The sequence below is a fragment of the Erinaceus europaeus genome, chromosome 4, assembly GCF_950295315.1.
Source record: "Erinaceus europaeus chromosome 4, mEriEur2.1, whole genome shotgun sequence".
NCBI classification, from domain to species: Eukaryota; Metazoa; Chordata; class Mammalia; order Eulipotyphla; family Erinaceidae; genus Erinaceus; species Erinaceus europaeus.
The window spans coordinates 106,472,256-106,488,849 of NC_080165.1; the positions used below are offsets into that span (position 1 = coordinate 106,472,256).

Below are 16,594 nucleotides of genomic sequence, written 5' to 3' on the forward strand. Positions count from 1 at the left end.
GCGGCTATCTGTTCCTCATCACTAGAAGTCCAGTGTGCTATCCATTGTGCCACAGAGCCACCTGAGGCTGTCTGTTTCTAAGAGTAAGTCCTATATCATCATGCCAGGAACATATTGCATAGTCACTGAAGGCTCATTCTTGATGACCACAACTTGATAATGAATGTTACTCACCCTCTTTGTCAACAGCATCTGATAATTGTAGAGCTGACTAAGCTTCACTTTGCCCCAGGGCACTGTTGGGTCACTGGTGACTAGGATGAGAAGTAGGAGTGGGAGGGACTCTGTTCTTGCAGAAGCTGGACTCCATCCTCCTGGGGAGAAGTGTGACATTGTAAGAACAGAAAAAAACAGATTTTGAAAATCCACACCTGAAAAGATACACTTGTTTCCACACTTTTTTCCAGATAGCTAACCATAAGGCAATATGCAAAGATTTGTAGCTGAAATAGTTGGTGGTAAAGCCTGGAAAATCTGCTTTGGAACATTCAATGGTGACATTTAGGTAAGGTCAAGGACCTGGGTGAAGGCAGCCACAGAGGTGGAACTCATGGATGTCTTTCAGGTCAGGGAAGGTATCAAAAGTGTGAGCACCTGGAGGGAATGATATGGTTTATCCTGACGCTGAGGAATTATTCTGATGCAGTCTCCGCCCCCAGGTTTTACCATGCCCCGCGAAATCCTAGCAGTGCCCCCTTCATCCAATCCTGGCCCCACATGTCACCCCTGGTTGTCGCCCAATAAAAGCCCCCTCACCCCCCCTCACTCTCTCTGGGCTCTTGGCTCCCCCCTTCTCTCTCTCTCGGCTCCTTCGGCTCTCTCTCAGATCTCTCTCCCTTCTCTCGCCCCATGGTCAGGTAGTGGGGACGGCCATTGTCGGCTGACTCCATGTGGCCTGAGCCATCCCCCCATCCTATAATAAAGATTTGTGTACCCCACTTGCTCTGGACTTCCTCTCTCTTCTCTGCGGTGCAGCCCGACACCTGACCACCACCACAACAACATCTGGCACCCATCATGTTCCGCACCCACGCCCCACTGGGTAGCCTTGCCTGAGGTCCCTGAAAGCCACCCAGACACAGGTAAGTGGCATCTGCCCACCTCTGTGGCCCCGTGTTTCCCTCCACCATGGGAAATTTTTCGTTTTATGAGGAGGTGTCCCAGTCATTATCTCCTTCTCTCCTGGGACAGATTCAAGCTCTCAGAGACGGTTTCATTTTTGCTACACCGTGGGTTCTCATAGCTATAATCGCGACTTACAAGATATGTACAACGTGGTCTGCCTTGAGGATATGTGACCTTGAGGCGGAGATACATGAGTTAAAGCACATGTGCTTAAGACTTAGATGCCCTAAGCGATCAGCGGCTAGACCCAAAAATTCCGTTCCCACAGACACATACACGTGCTCTGAAGCTCCTCCTCTGACCCCACCCCCTGCCGCCCCAGGTTCAACTTCTCCTAAGGCTTCCTCTTCTCTGGCCCCACCCCCTGCCGCCCCTGGTTCAACTTCTCCTGAGGCTTCCTCTTCTCTGGCCCCACCCCCTGCCCCCCCCCCCCCCCCCCCCCCCCCCGTTCAGCTTCTCCTGAGGCTTCCTCTGGCCCTACCCCCTGCAGCCCCAGGTTCAGCTTCTCCTGAGGCTTCCTCTTCTTTGGCCCCACCCCCTGCTGCCCCGGGTTCAGCTTCTCCTGAGGCTTCCTCTTCTCTGGCCCCACCCCCTGCCACCCTGGGTTCAGCTTCTCCTGAGGCTTCCGGTTCTCTTACCCCGCCCCCTGCTGATACGTCATCATTAAGAGACCTAGTGGCTGAGACACAAGAGTTAAAGGATATTTTCTCAGCATTTAAGGACCTTAAACTATGTGCAGTCCACCCCGAGAGCTCTGTTCCTGTAGATATGTGTTCAGTTTCCCCTGAGGCCACTACAGCAGTTTCCACGGCACCTTCCACTTCTGTAGTTCCCTCTTCCGCACCATCGAACCAAATCCACACCTTCCCGGTAAACTTGGCCCCCTCTAAACAAAACCCTCAGCCGTGGCAGCCATACACCTCTAAAGAGCTCGGACAACTTAGACAAGCGGTCAGGGAGGATGAAATTCACGTGCCATGGACTAAGTCCATTTTAAGGAGTTTTTACCAGCACCTTAACACTCCCCAGGACTGGAAAGACCTGGCTTGTGCTGCACTCCCAGACATCCTCTACCTACAGTGGACAGCATGCTTCCACGATGAGTGCTCTAGACAATCACAGGAAAATAGTAACAAATAGGTAGAATTGAATTTTGATGCTTTGTTTGGAGCAGGAGCTTATGAATCTGGAGTTCAGCAGGCAGAAGCCAGGTTTCCAACCAGTTATTTTGAACAGGTACGCATCTGCACAACACAAGCATGGGAAAGGGTGACCCTACCCAATATAGATTCATCAGTTCCCATTACCTCTCTTCGCCAAGGCACTGATGAATCATTAGTGAGCTTCATCTCAAGGGTGAAGACAAGCTTAGAGAGAAAGGTTTATAATCCTGACGTCCGCTCACTATTCCTGCGCTCTATTGTCTGGGAAGGTATGATACCACAATTCCGTCAGGCATGCCTTAATCTTTTTTTTTTAAATTTTTTATTTAAGAAAGGATTAATGAACAAAACCATAAGGTAGGAGGGGTACAACTCCACACAATTCCCACCACCCAATATCCATAACCCACCCCCTCCCCTGATAGCTTTCCCATTCTCTAGCCCTCTGGGAGCATGGACCCAGGGTCATTGTGGGTTGCAGAAGGTAGAAGGTCTGGCTTCTGTAATTGCTTCCCCGCTGAACATGGGCGACTGGTCGGTCCATACTCCCAGTCTGCCTCTCTCTTTCCCTAGTAAGGTGTGTCTCTGGGGAAGCTGAGCTCCAGGACACATTGGTGGGGTCTTCAATCCAGGGAAGCCTAGGCAGCATCTTGGTGGCATCTGGAACCTGGTGAATGAAAAGAGAGTTAACATACGAAGCCAAACAATTTGTTGAGCAATCATGGATCCCAAACTTGGAATAGTGGAGAGGAAGTGTTAGGGAGGTACTCACTGCAAACTCTAGTGTACTTCTGCTTTCAGGTATATATTTTGCAGTAGTTTATGGATACATGTGAACATAAGCTCTCTCTCACAGAAACTGGTGTATATCTAGGTTATGGGACTTTGTTAGAAAGTGAACCACCTGAGATGAAACTAGAGTGTACTATAAAAGGAAAGGTCTCACCCAAGTAATGAAGCTGAAGGGTTGTCATTCCACACGTGAAGTCTCTGGACACAGTCTGAGGTGAAGCATGTTGAGGTGGCAATCATTGCGTTGGTTAGGTTGTGATCAGTGGATGAAATATTATTTGGTATGGATTGGGAGATGCATATGTGAAAGTGGGCCCTATCCAAGGGTTCCAGGACTGGGGGAAGTAGGGGCTCTATAGTGGAGATGTGAGGTTCCTGCTGTCTTAGGGTTCAAAAAGACAATCTATAGTTAATGTTATCATCACATTATTTGGCAATTGGATTAACTTTGAAAAGTCCTTTTGTTAGGGTTTGTTGTACAGTATCCAGTATCTTGTATATAGCTGTGCTATTGGATGCTTCTAATCTACTTGGTCTAGGCTTTTGAGAGAGTCCGCATATCAAATACACAGCCTATATATTAAAAAGATTCAGTTTGTGTTTTGAGAAACTTTGAGACATACAACTGATTTCCCCCTCTCATATTAATTAACTACTGATTTATATGTCTACATTTTGCTAGAGGTGTACATAAACACCATTCCCACCACCAAAAGACTGTGACCCATCCCTCCCACCCACTCCCACCCCCCCTGGCCCAGGAAGCTGCATTTCTACCCCTCACCACAGGGTTTTTACTTTGGTGCCCTACTTACAATTTGATCAGGTCCTGATTTTAGTTTCCCTTTCAGATCTTCTTAGTCAACTTCTGTTGATGAGTGGGATCATCCCATACTCATCTTTATCTTTCTGACTTCGTTTACTTAACATAATTCCTTCTAGCTCTGTCCAAGATGGGTCAGAGAAGGTGGGTTCATTGTTCTTGATAGCTGCAGGCATGCCTTAATCTTAAACACCTACACCCAGATAATTGGATTTTAGCGACACAGGAACTTACATCAGGCAATTATGGGGCATCAGCTACGACACAGGTTTATGCAGTTACCCCCCCATAATCAAAACGGGGCCTGCTTTCAGTGCGGTCGCCAAGGACATTGGCGTAACCAATGTCCTGATAAGCTGCGACCACGCCTCCAGTCAGGGAAGCCCCGCCTCCAGTTAGAGCAACCACACCTCCAATCAGGACAACCCCGCCTTCAGTCAGGGAGCCAGAAGCCATGTAAGGTCTGTCCAAGATGTCGTAAAGGGTTTCACTGGAAGAGAGATTGTTGGTCAAATTTTCACAAAGACAGCACTCCCCTGAATAGTACAAGTCTGGGGCCTGAGATTTTGTGGACCACTCCTGTTTTAGAATGGGGTCACTCTTCTATGACAGTAAAGATTGGCAATATTCCTTTTAAATTTTTGATTGACACGGGGGCAGAAAAGACAATTTTAAGGCAAGAAGAGGTTCCCCAAGATTGGGAACTTATCCCTCGACCCACTATACATGGAGTAAGAGGGGTGACCCAATCATTTCGCACACGAGACTCGCTCATGTGGGAAGACCCGGAAGGTTCTACCGGACACTTCTGCCCTTTGGTAGCTGATATTACCACCAACCTACTGGGCAGGGATATTCTGGAATGTCTTGATATTAGGATATCCACAGATGCCTCTGCAGAGTGTAACACTCGCTCCCGCGAGACCAGATCTAATCAGCACCCCCAATACTAAATGCCACTGTTTGTAGCCAAACACCCCGCTTAAGCTGTCTTTCTAATGAGCCTGTCTGGGTGGAACAGTGGCCTTTACCTAGGGATAAGCTAGAAATTTTAAAAGAGCTCGTCTGAGAGCAGTTGTCCTTGGGACACATTCGTCATTCTTGAAGCCCATGGAATACTCCTGTCTTTGTGATTAAAAAGCGCTCGGGAAAATGGCGCCTCCTTCAAGATCTCCGTGCAGTAAATAAAACCATGCAGGTCTGGGGCTCCCCCCAAAGGGGTTTGCCTCTTGCTTCTGCAATTCCCATGGGAATTCCAATCATAGCTATTGATATACAAGATTGTTTTTTCTCTATTCTCTAGCATCCACAAGATTGTAAACGTTTTGCCTTCTCTGTTCCTTCTATTAATAATGCCAGCCCTGCTGACAGATTTGAATGGGTGGTGCTGCCCCAGGGTATGGCCAATAGTCCTACAATTTGTCAGGAGGCTGTTAAATCTGCACTTGTCCCATATATTCATAAGGGCCTTAATGTTTTTCATTATACAGATGATATTTTAATATGGGGAAAATCAGATACAGATCTCTATGTGATTTTCTCATTCCTGCATTAAAGAAAAGCGGCCTTAATGTAGCTCCTGAGAAGATACAGCTAATTCCTCCAATTTCTTTCTTAGGTTCAGAGATTTCTTTAACGCAAATTCGTCCCTTAAAACCTAATGTCACCTTTCCTTCTAACCTTACTCTTGCTTCTTTACAAAGTTTTCTAGGAAATTTAAGTTGGCTTAGGCAGTATCTCTATCTGCCTACAAGCTGCCTCCAACCACTGTTTGTCCTGTTAAAAGGAAACAAACAGCCCTCCTCAAAACGTAAGTTAACTCCCGAGGCCTCCTTGGCACTGGAAAGGGTTAACCAGGCCCTCCAGGACATGCACCTTGTTCGATTCTCCCCCTCCTCTCCAGTAAACCTTCTAATCTTCAACTCCACCCCCACAGTAGTAGGGGAATTGTGGCAAGACCATGGGGTTCTTGAGTGGCTTCACACGCCAGTAGGAGGAGCTCCAAGACTCCTCACTGAGATAGACGTGTTAGCATTCATGGTTCGCCAAGGGAGAAATAGGTCTGTGCAGGTCTTAGGGAAAGAACCAGATTTAATTATTCTGCTCTTTTCTCTCACAGATACAGAGTGGCTTATACGCCATCATTCCCACTTTGCCATAAGCTTCATGGGGTTTCCAGGACAAATAGATAATCATTTTCCTTCTAATAAATTGATAGCTTCTTTACCTCTTCTGCCTCTACTAGCACCTAAACTTTTCTCTCGGGATCCCATTCCCTCTGCTCCTACTATCTTTACTGATGGTGGAAAAAGGGGAGCTGCTGCCCTTATATATTACCCAGACAAACAATGTCCTAAACCTCTCTTTACTGAGCTTCCTGAGAATTCCCCTCAGTACAAAGAACTTTATGCTGTTTTCCTTGCATTAAAAGCTGTACCAGAATCCTTCAACCTTTTTTCTGACAGTGTGTATACTGTTAACTTACTCCCATGGCTTGCTCGTTCTTATGTGAAAATTGATGACAACCCACTTTCCCCTCTCTTGATTCAAATTGCCTCTATGCTCTGTTCTCGAACCCAACCACTGTATATTCAACACCTTCGTTCCCACAGCCCTTTTCCTGGTTCCCTGTCTGAAGGGAATGCCACAGTTGACCGCCTTGCCTCCACAGGAACTTTCCCAGTCTCTGTCTCTGATCCTGCTAATTTTCATTCTCTAACCCATGTTAATCTTAAAGGCCTTCGAGCTTGATTTCCTGATGTTCCTGTACCATAGTTAAAACATATCCTCACTACATGCTCTTCTTGTGCAAGTCTCATAAAGACACCTGCTATCCAGACCCTTGCGGTTAACCCCCGAGGCTTAAAAGCTAATGCTATTTGGCAAATTGATGTCACCCACATACCAAACTTTGGCAAACAAAAATATGTGTTTGTCTCAATTGATACCTTTTCTAAATTTATGTGGGCTACAGCTCAGACAGGAGAAAGCTATAAAAAGCTTAAAAGCCATATGGTCCCCTGTTTTGCTGTGATGGGCTTACCTCTTCAACTGAAAACTGACCGTGGACCGGCATTTACCAGCAAACAATTTAAAGATTTTTGTTCCCTCTGGAACATTACTCATACGACAGGTTTATGCCCAAAAGGTTCCTGCTCCATGATAGTCTTTTACGGACTTTGAACCATCTTATGCTATTACTAGATAGAAAGATAGAAAAGATGTAGAGATATTGTGAAGAGATGGTTGAGCAGTCTGCGCTTAAACCTATGAGATGAGTCCCTCCAGGTAAGTCTCTCTCTCTAAAGACTGGTTGAGCACAGGAGGACGCATAAATCTCACAAGGTTGTCAGCCATTTAAGCCTTCCCTCCTCCACAGAAAGTCCTACATCTTCCCACCTGAGCACGGCACTCTTTAATAACATTTAATTCTGCTCCATTCCAGTTTTCTTTTTTGTGTCCATTTAGATATAAAGGGAAAGGAGGAGATGACGCTGAGGAATTATTCTGATGCAGTCTCTGCCCCCAGGTTTTACCATGCCCCGCGAAATCCTAGCAGTGCCCCCTTCAACCAATCCTGGCCCCACATATCACCCCTGGTTGTTGCCCAATGAAAGCCCCCTCACCCCCCCTCGCTCTCTCTGGGCTCTTGGTTCCTCCCCCCTCGGCTCCTTCAGCTCTCTCTCAGCTCTCTCTCCCTTCTCTCGCCCTGTGGTCAGGTAGTGGAGACAGCCGTTGTCGGCTGACTCCATGTGGCCTGAGCCACCCCACCCCCATCCTATAATAAAGATTTGTGTACCCCACTTGCTCTGGACTTCCTCTCTCTTCTCTGCGGTGCAGCCCAACACCTGACCACCACCACAACAACATTATCCCATCATTTGAACATCAAGAATTGATTGTTATGAACTGGTGATGAGATTATGATGACAGAGCATGAAAAGTGAAATCCTGGTGAGAATATATATATATATATGTATATATTAAATAATACTCTTTATCACATATTTTAGCACACAACAGACTTCTCCAGAGCAAATGTCTTTAGTCTGGTCCCCTTTTCATTCCCACATCAGCAAAATCAGTGTATTTAAGAATAATAGTGGAATTGTACTTTGGAATAGGCAGAGATTAACAAGTGCCATAGAAAAGTCTGGCAAACAGGGAGCTTGATAGCGCAAGGACCAGTGTAAGGATCTGATTTGAGCCCCACCCATTCCCCACTTGCAGGAGGGTCACTTCGCAAGCGGTGAAGCAGGTCTGCAGGTGTCTATCTTACTTTCCCCCTCTCTGTCTTTCCCTCTTCTTTAAATTTTTCTCTATCCTATCTAACAACACCACCAACAAAAATAGTATTAATAACAACAGAAAAAAAAGATGGCCACCAGGAGCAGTGGTTTCATAATGAAGTTACTGATCCCCAGCAATAACCCTGGAGTCAAAAAAAAAAAAAGAGTCCAGCAAATAAAGGAGAGGGATTTATTTATTTATTCTGGATAGGGCAGAGAGAAATGGAGAAAGAAGGGGGGAGATGGAGAGAGAGAGATGAGACACCTGCAGCACTGAGTTTCCCCCCTGCGGGTGGAGACCGGGCCTATTCTAGTGGAAGGGAAGAACTAGTTGTTGGTATAGCAGGTATGGACTTTCTTTAATCACTAAGAATAGTTTCAACAGTGAAGGCAGTTAATTACCTTCTCAAAGTGTGATAGATTCTAGTCTTGACCATGTCTTCAGACTAACTCCTATAGCTCCTTTATTATTTATTTATTCATTTCTCCATTGAGTCTTGTTGAATAGAGGACTTTCTTCTATATCCTTTAATTTTTTTTATTTATAAATTTGAGATATTGACAAAACCAGAGGATAAGAGCGGTACAATTCCACACAATTCCCACCACCAGAACTCCGTATCCCGTCACCCCCCCCCCCCCAAGCTCTCCCTCTGGGAGTATGGACCCAGGATCATTGTGGGGTGCAGAAGGTGGAAGGTCTGACTTCTGTAATTGCTTTCCCACCGAACATCACATCAGCACTGGCAGGTCGATCCATACTCCTTCCCTAGTGGGGCAGGGGTCTGGGTAGGTGGAGATCCAGGACACATTGGTGGGGTCATCTGCCCAGGGAAGTCAGGTTGGTATCATGGTAGCATCTGGAACCTGGTGGCTGAAGGAGCTAAGATATAAAGCAGAACAAATTATTGACTAATCATGAACCTAAAGGCAAGAATATTGCAGATGAAGACTTGGTGTCTCCATTTTGGAAAAAGGTAGTAGGTATATATTCCAAGGGGCCCATGTGTAATCAAACTGCTTTTTGGCTCCTAAGAAGTTGAAGCTCACACTAAGTTTACTTGTAGAAAATCTCCCATTCTGGGTAAATTGACACAAAATTTAATGATGAATTAAGTCTCTGATCTGCCATTATGTTAAAAACGCTTAGAAATCACTAGAAACATATGCACTTTTTGGTTAGTGGACTTGCTTTTAATTATTATTATTAAGAAGTAACAGGGTCGTCAATTAGAATGCTTTCTGAAGGTGGTACATAAAAGTGGGCCACAGAGAAGCGCATGAGGTGTCCTAGCTTCCACTCTGGGCTCCACTGTCAGAGCTGGGCGGTGCTCTGGCTGGAAAAAAAAAAGGTGACAAAAGGCAAATGCTGTTTTTGTGTGTGCAAGAAATGGCTAATGCTTCCGGACTGATTTTCGCAGCCTTTGCATGCGATGCCTAGTAGTGCACTGGCTGTTAGCAGAAACACCGACGGAGTCCAAATCCCTACAATCTGGGCTCTTTTCGAGTGTGTAATCCGTTTCCATAGAGACTGGAAAAAGCGCTACATAAACCAGGGCAACTTGAGCCTCCAACCTAAACTGGGTACTTTTTCGCTGGGGTGCGGGTGTGAGAGAGAGAGAGAGAGAGAGAGAGAGAGGGAGAGGGAGAGGGAGAGGGAGAGGGGGAGAGAGGGAGAGAGGGAGAGAGGGAGAGAGGGAGGGAGGGAGGGAGGGAGGGAGGGAGGGAGGGAGGGAGGGAGAGAGGGAGGGAGGGAGGGAGAGAGGGAGGGAGGGAGGGAGAGAGCGTTCAGCTGCGCCTGCGCCGAGGGCACCAGACCAGCTTCCGGCCTGGCCCATTGCGGCTGCGCAGAAACCGCAGTTTGATTGGTTCAAGCTTCCTCTTGCGTTTGTGTCACGGCGCCGCGCCGCCGTGGGGGCGGGAAGACGCGGCTGTAGCGGCGGCGGCGGCGGCAGGGGCGGCGGCGGCCGGGGCGGCAGGCTAGAACCGAGACTAGGCGTCTGGGCGGCTGCTTCACCAGCCTGGCCCCCTCGCTCCTCTCCTTCCCCTTCCTCCCTTCACCTCCGCGGTGGTCCGCAGGAGTCCGCGACACGTTACGGGGCGGCGGCAGGCTCCAGGTGAGGGGCTGAGAGCGAGCGCAACACGGGGTCGAGCGGCGGCGGCGGAGGACGTCAGCGTTCCGGGGCCTCCCTGCTGGACCCATTCTGCCGCCCGCCGACCTCCGCGGTGGGGCGAGCTCCGGGCCTTCCGCTCGGGGTCGGGGGGCCGAGCCATGATGCCGCTGTCACCTGTGGCCGCGCCTCGGAGTCAGGGCTCGAACGGCGCGCTCGGTGCTCCTCGGACAGCCCCGGCTTCAGGCAGCAGCTCGAGGTGCCGCCTGGCGCTCGCTTTCCCTGTCTCGCCTGTCAGTGGCTGCTCCTCGGAACGCTGCGGGTGACGGCCTGCCCGGCCTCCCGGGGCTCGGACCGGCTGCGGGAACCGACAGGCTCCACCGGAGTCGCCCCCTCCTCTTACCTCCACCCTCTCTCCCCACATAGTTGTTGGTCTAGAACTACAGCGATATTTCTTTTTCTTTAAGAGGTTGAGCGCGCATCTGTCCATCCGCGGGAGGGGGCCCCCGTGGGTTCTCTCCTTCCCGAGGTGCGTGCATTAAGCCCGGGGAGGCCGGCACCCGGCTGTCGCCCCTTCTTCATTCCGTAGATGTTTTCACGCTCGTTCACACACAGCGCTGCTTTATGGCGATCTGTAGTCATTTCACAGGACTCGAGATTTCCACACTCAGTAGCAGCGGCTTGGTGGCGAATTTTGAAATTTGAAAAAAACAAACACCCAAAACAACCAGTAACAACACCAAAACCCAAATTGACTTAAATACAAAGGCGCATTTAATTTCTATTTATAACTACCTCCTTACCATGGGTTCCTATCTAGACAAACTACTTAGTAGCAAGTTATGTTTTTCCCATGCTGGGGCCCTGGGAATGAGAGTATGTATGCTTTCTAGATCCTAAAAGAGAGTGTGTGTTTTTCCATCCTTAGACCTGAGGAATTGAATGTAGTATCAGTATCAGTAGTATCACTTTAGCTGATGCGCTTTGTTAGGAATTACATTTTTTTTTTCCAGAATGAAAATAATTTTGTGCTTTTTTTGGGGGGGGTGTGTGGGAGGGAGTCAGTAAACTTCTACAGCAGTAGTTGAGTCCTGACAGATGCTTGTTACTATAGATTATGTCTTTAATACAGTTGTATGCGTTTATGTAAGTTCACTGGTGGCTTTTGCAATAGACTGATAGAATTGGGTAGCTATGATGCACTCATTTGGCTTTCAAAGCCTGAAATGTTTTCTATCTGGTTCTTATTAAAAAAAGTTTGCTGAATCCTTCATTTTTATTAAAATGGTTTGTATTACTGTAGAAAATTAGAAGAAGTCAGGGAAGTGTAAAGTAAAAATTGTTCAGAGTCATACTCCTTGAAGGGTTTATCCCTGTTAAAATTTGTGGTGTCTTGTCTGTTGACATGTGGACTTATATTAAGTGTCAGTTTGTCCTCTGCTTAAAAAATTTAGGTTACATTTATTTGAATTTTGAATACATTTGGTTTTGGTTTTTCTTCACTGGAGATTTCCTTAGAATTTTTTTTTTTCCTTTTGCTGCTGTTGGGGCTTCATAGCTTTGGGTTTATACTTTCTTAGATAGAAATACAGAAGGAGAGATGATGAGACCCCACAGCACTAAAGCTCCCCACAGTGCAGTGAGAACCAGCTGAGACCTGGGTAGCAGGCATGACAAAGCAGGCATCCTCTCAGGTGAGCTATCTTGCCAGCCAGATGTAGAAAGGTGTGTGTGTGTGTGTGTTAAATGAATCATGATTTCCTGATTTGTTCTGCCAGTAAAAATTTAAAGAAAATAGTCACAAATACTAGATTCTTGGTAATGATGGTGGTCAAAACCAATTTCTAAGCACTATGTACTAGATTATTTACAGAAGTTGGTTTATTCCTACAACAACCTTTTTTCTCTATGGTGAGGAAGCTGAATCACAAATTAACTGCTGAAGTTTTTCATCTAGTAAATGGAACTGGGATTTGAACCCATGTGGTCTGGTTTCAGGTCTCTGGCTCTTAGTATGTAGCAGATTTTCTTTTCTTTTTAAAAAATATTTATTTCCTTTTGTTGCCCTTGTTTTATTGCTGTAGTTATTATTGTTGTTATTGATGTTGTTGTTGAATAGGACAGAGAGAAATGGAGAGAGAAGGGGAAGACAGAGGGGGAAAGACACCTGCATACCTGCTTCAATGCTTGTGAAGTGACTCCCAAGCAGGTGAAGAGCAAAGAGCTCAAACCAGGATCCTTACAACGATCCTTGTGTTTTGCATCACCTGTGCTTAACCCGCTACCTACTGCCTGACTCCCTGTAGCAGATTTTCTCACAGTACTCAGTGTAGAAATTTTACAGAGCTATGTAATATAAAAATTACGTTTCATGTTTCACTGTAGAAAAACTGCTGTGGACAAATTGAGATGAACCTTCCCAGCTTTCTTTTCTGTTATATTTTTACAAACCTGTCTACATATTGCAGTTTTAAAAAAGTTACAAGTATTTATTTATGTGTGGTCTGGGAGGTGGCGCAGTGGATAAAATATTGGATTCTTGACCGTGAGGTCCTGAGTTCAATCTCTGGCAGCACATGCACTAGAGTGATGTCTGATTCTTTCTCTCTTCCTATTTTCTCTTCTGGGAGTCGGTCGGTAGCGCAGCGGGTTAAGTGCAGGTGGTGCTGCAAAGTGCAAGGACCAGTGTAAAGATCCCGGTTCGAGCCTCCAGCTCCCCACCTGTAGGGGCGTCGCTTCACAGGCAGTGAAGCAGGTCTGCAGGTGTCTTATCTTTTTCTCCCCCTTTCTGTCTCCCCCTCCTCTCTCCATCTCTCTCTGTCCTATCCAACAATGACATCAATAACAACAGTAATAACTGCAACAATAAAAAAAAAAAAAAGGGCAACAAAAGGGAATAAATAAATATACAAAAAATTCTTATTTTAATAAATAAATTCTTAAGAAAAAAAGGCAACAGACTTTATAAAATAAAATACTTAAAAAAAAGTATTTATTTTATTGCCACTAGGGTGCCAGCATCATAAATTCATTATTTCCAGTGGCCATTTTTTCCTTTCTTCTTTTTTTTTTTTTAATATTTATTTTATTTTTGAGAGAGATGCAGAGGGAGAGAGAGACAGAAACACCATAGCACTGCTGAGCTCTGGCTTATGGTGGTGCGGGGGATTGAATCTTCTTTCTAATTTTTATTAGGACAGAGAGAAATTGAGGGTGGGGGTGCAGAGAAAGTCATCAGTAGACCACTGCTCCTGAAGCGGACCCCCTGCAGGTGCTCAAACCTGCCTCCTTGTGCTTGGTAATAATACATGTGCTTTACTGGCTGCGCCACTGCCCAGCCCCCAAAAGTCAACAGACTTTTAAGGAGCAGTTTTATTTTACAGAAATTTGTGCAGGTAGTACAGAAAAATTCCCACGTTAATCCTAACCCTCTTCCCCTATTAATGATATCTTGTGGGACCTGGATGATGGTCTGTCACAAAAAGCGCTACCTTGCTATGTTCAAGATTCTCAATAAGCTCAAGATCACCATATTAAGAAAATATATATTGGGAGTCGGGCTGTAGCGCAGCGGGTTAAGCGCAGGTGGCGCAAAGCACAAGGACCGGCATAAGGATCCCGGTTCGAACCCCGTGGGGAGCCGCTTCACAGGCGGTGAAGCAGGTCTGCAGGCGTCTATCTTTCTCTCCTCCTCTCTGTCTTCCCCTCCTCTCTCCATTTCTCTCTGTCCTATCCAACAACGACGACAACAATAATAACTACAACAATAAAACAACAAGGGCAACAAAAGGGAATAAATAAATAAAATAAATATTTAAAAAATTAAATAAAAAAAGAAAATATATATTAATTTGGCATATTTGTTAAAATTGATAAGCTGATATTGTTACATTGTTATTATAGGTTAGGGGTTAAGGATGTGTAGCTCACTGGTAGAGTTCTTGTGTAATCATACTTGACTCTGGGTTCCAGTTCTGAGGTTACCCCCACCACCCCCACTATAAGGGTTCCCCCCCCCCAACTCCAATATCAATGTGAATAAACATTGTTGATACAGATGAATAAGACAGATTTAACACTCTTGGAATGGAAAAGTTGCTTGGAAGTTACTTCAGTCTCCTTTCTCTGTGCTTCCTTCTTTCTCTCCCTCTTTCTATTCTTTTTCTTTTATTTCCAAAAATATATGTCTTAATAGGTGCCAGCTGTTTTTCTCTGAAATAATTTTTTTTTTTTTGACAGTGTTCTGTGTCTTCTGTGAGGTTGTTTATAGGTTTCTTCCTGTTCTTCATTGGAAGAGTGGTGCACATCACCCTAATTTACCATCTGCATACATATTCTTCCTTGCCCATTTTTATCATTTTCAACATTCTCTTTTTCTTTCTAGATTTATGGAATTGAATGTTTGACATCTGATTCCCCATTTAGTGCCCTCTTTATTTTTATCTATATTTCTGTAGTTTCACCCTGAATTCACCTTCAGCAAAAATGAGGATGTTTGAAAGAACTTAGAGCTGTAACAGACATAATCACATTCTTCTCTTTTGAGTGTCCTAAACTGGACTAGGTCTTGAAGTTCTTCACTCACGGCTATAAAACACTACCTTTTGCATTCCTAAGAGAACTTTGGTCCATACTCCAGAGGGAGAAAAATGTTAGGGGAAGATGACTTATAGGGCTCTGAAACTCAGTTCCATCAGGACCCAGAGAGAGAAGAGGAAAAATACATTCAGAAGTAGTAGTAGGTATAGTTTTTACTTAAAAAGGAAGAGAAGGCAGGACCATAAAAAAAAAAATGGACAAATATAAATATATATAATAGTTAGCCTATTATCTGTGACTTTGCGGAAACCATTGCCATTTTCAGTGGAGTGAACAGAACTCTGGTGGTGGGAATGGTGTGGATTTACACTGCTGTTATTTTGTACTTTTGTAAATCACTAATAAAAATTTTAAAAACAAAAAACCCACTGAACTTTATCTCTTCTGTAGCATTGATTACAGTTATTATGGTTTCCCCCAGAGTTTTTAATTTGTTTATTTTGTGGAAGTGGAGCATTTGCACATTCATAGTTCCTTGCTTCTGGACCCAGTTAGGGGTAAGGGGAGTCAACCTAGTACTGCAGCTGCCTCCAGTGCCATGATTTGAACCTGGGAGGCATGGCATGTATCCTTCTCAATGATCTCTTTGGCCTCCAGAGCTCTTGTCTATAATAGGAAAGATAATTTATGGTTATGAATGATGACTAAATGATCTCTGTGGCTATCAGGTGGTGACAGGGTTTAAACTCGGGTATTGTTGCAAAAATTTTTGCACATGGGGACAGGAGGTAGAAAAAGTCCAACAATTCTCATCAACTTGGAGATGAGATTTACAAACATAATCTTCATTTAAACTTGTTTTCAGAGCTCTCTGGGGGAAAAAAACTTTTGTGGTTTTTCTGTAAAACCTTGGGGGTTATGAATCAAATGACTAGCTGAAACACCTCTATTATTTACTTTAATTTTTGTCAGCACTTTAATAGAATCTTTTCAGCATTTGCTTGTATTTGGAGTCTTTCCCTACAGCATACTGTAATGGCATTCTGAAGAACTATTCTGTTTTATCTTTTCTAGGAACACTGTCAGGGCAGTAACATATATATATATACTTAATTTTTATTAGCAATTTAATGATGATTAACAAGATTGTAAGATAACAGGGGTACAATTCCATACAGTTCCCACACCAGAGTTCCATGTTCCATCCCCTCCATTGGGAACTCCCTAATACTTTATTCCTTTGGGAAGGTAGACCATAATTCTTTATGGGGTGCAGAAGGTGGAAGGTCTGGCGTCTGTAATTGTTTCTCTGCTGGACATGGACATTGGCAGGTCAACTCACTCCCAACCTGTTTTTGTCTTTCCCTAGTTGGGTGTAGGGCTCCGGAGAGGTGAGACTTCGGGGCACTTTGGTGAGGTCATCTGCCCATGGAAGTCAGGATGGAATCATGGTAGTGTCTGTAACTTGGCTGAAATGGAGTAAGATATAAAGCAGGGCAAATTGTTTAATAAACACGAACCCCAAAGAAGATATAGAATAGATGAAATTATGGGTCTTTGTGTGTGTGGGAAGAAACTAGGAAGTCTATTTTAAGTATATTCCAAGGAGTCCATGACTTTAGTAACTTTTGCCAGAGCCTGATAGCTAATATGCAGGTAGACTAAAAATACTGTCTGGGAAGATGGTGTTAGAGTTAATTAAGAATAGAACTATAAAGCTGGATTAGGGCAGAGAGTAGCTCCCAAACTTGA

At 45.0% G+C, this 16,594-nt stretch overlaps 1 protein-coding gene across 2 annotated transcripts in view; it reads left to right on the forward strand.

Annotated features, from left to right (window-relative positions):
- Positions 1-9,962: 9,962 nt before the first annotated feature.
- ADIPOR2 (adiponectin receptor 2) overlaps positions 9,963-16,594 on the forward strand; it is a 67,012-nt gene continuing 60,380 nt past the window's right edge. For both annotated transcript variants that reach the window (XM_016189483.2, XM_060190354.1), the window contains exon 1: positions 9,963-10,309. The gene's annotated coding sequence lies outside the window, so the exon portion shown is untranslated. The remainder of the gene's footprint in view (positions 10,310-16,594) is intronic.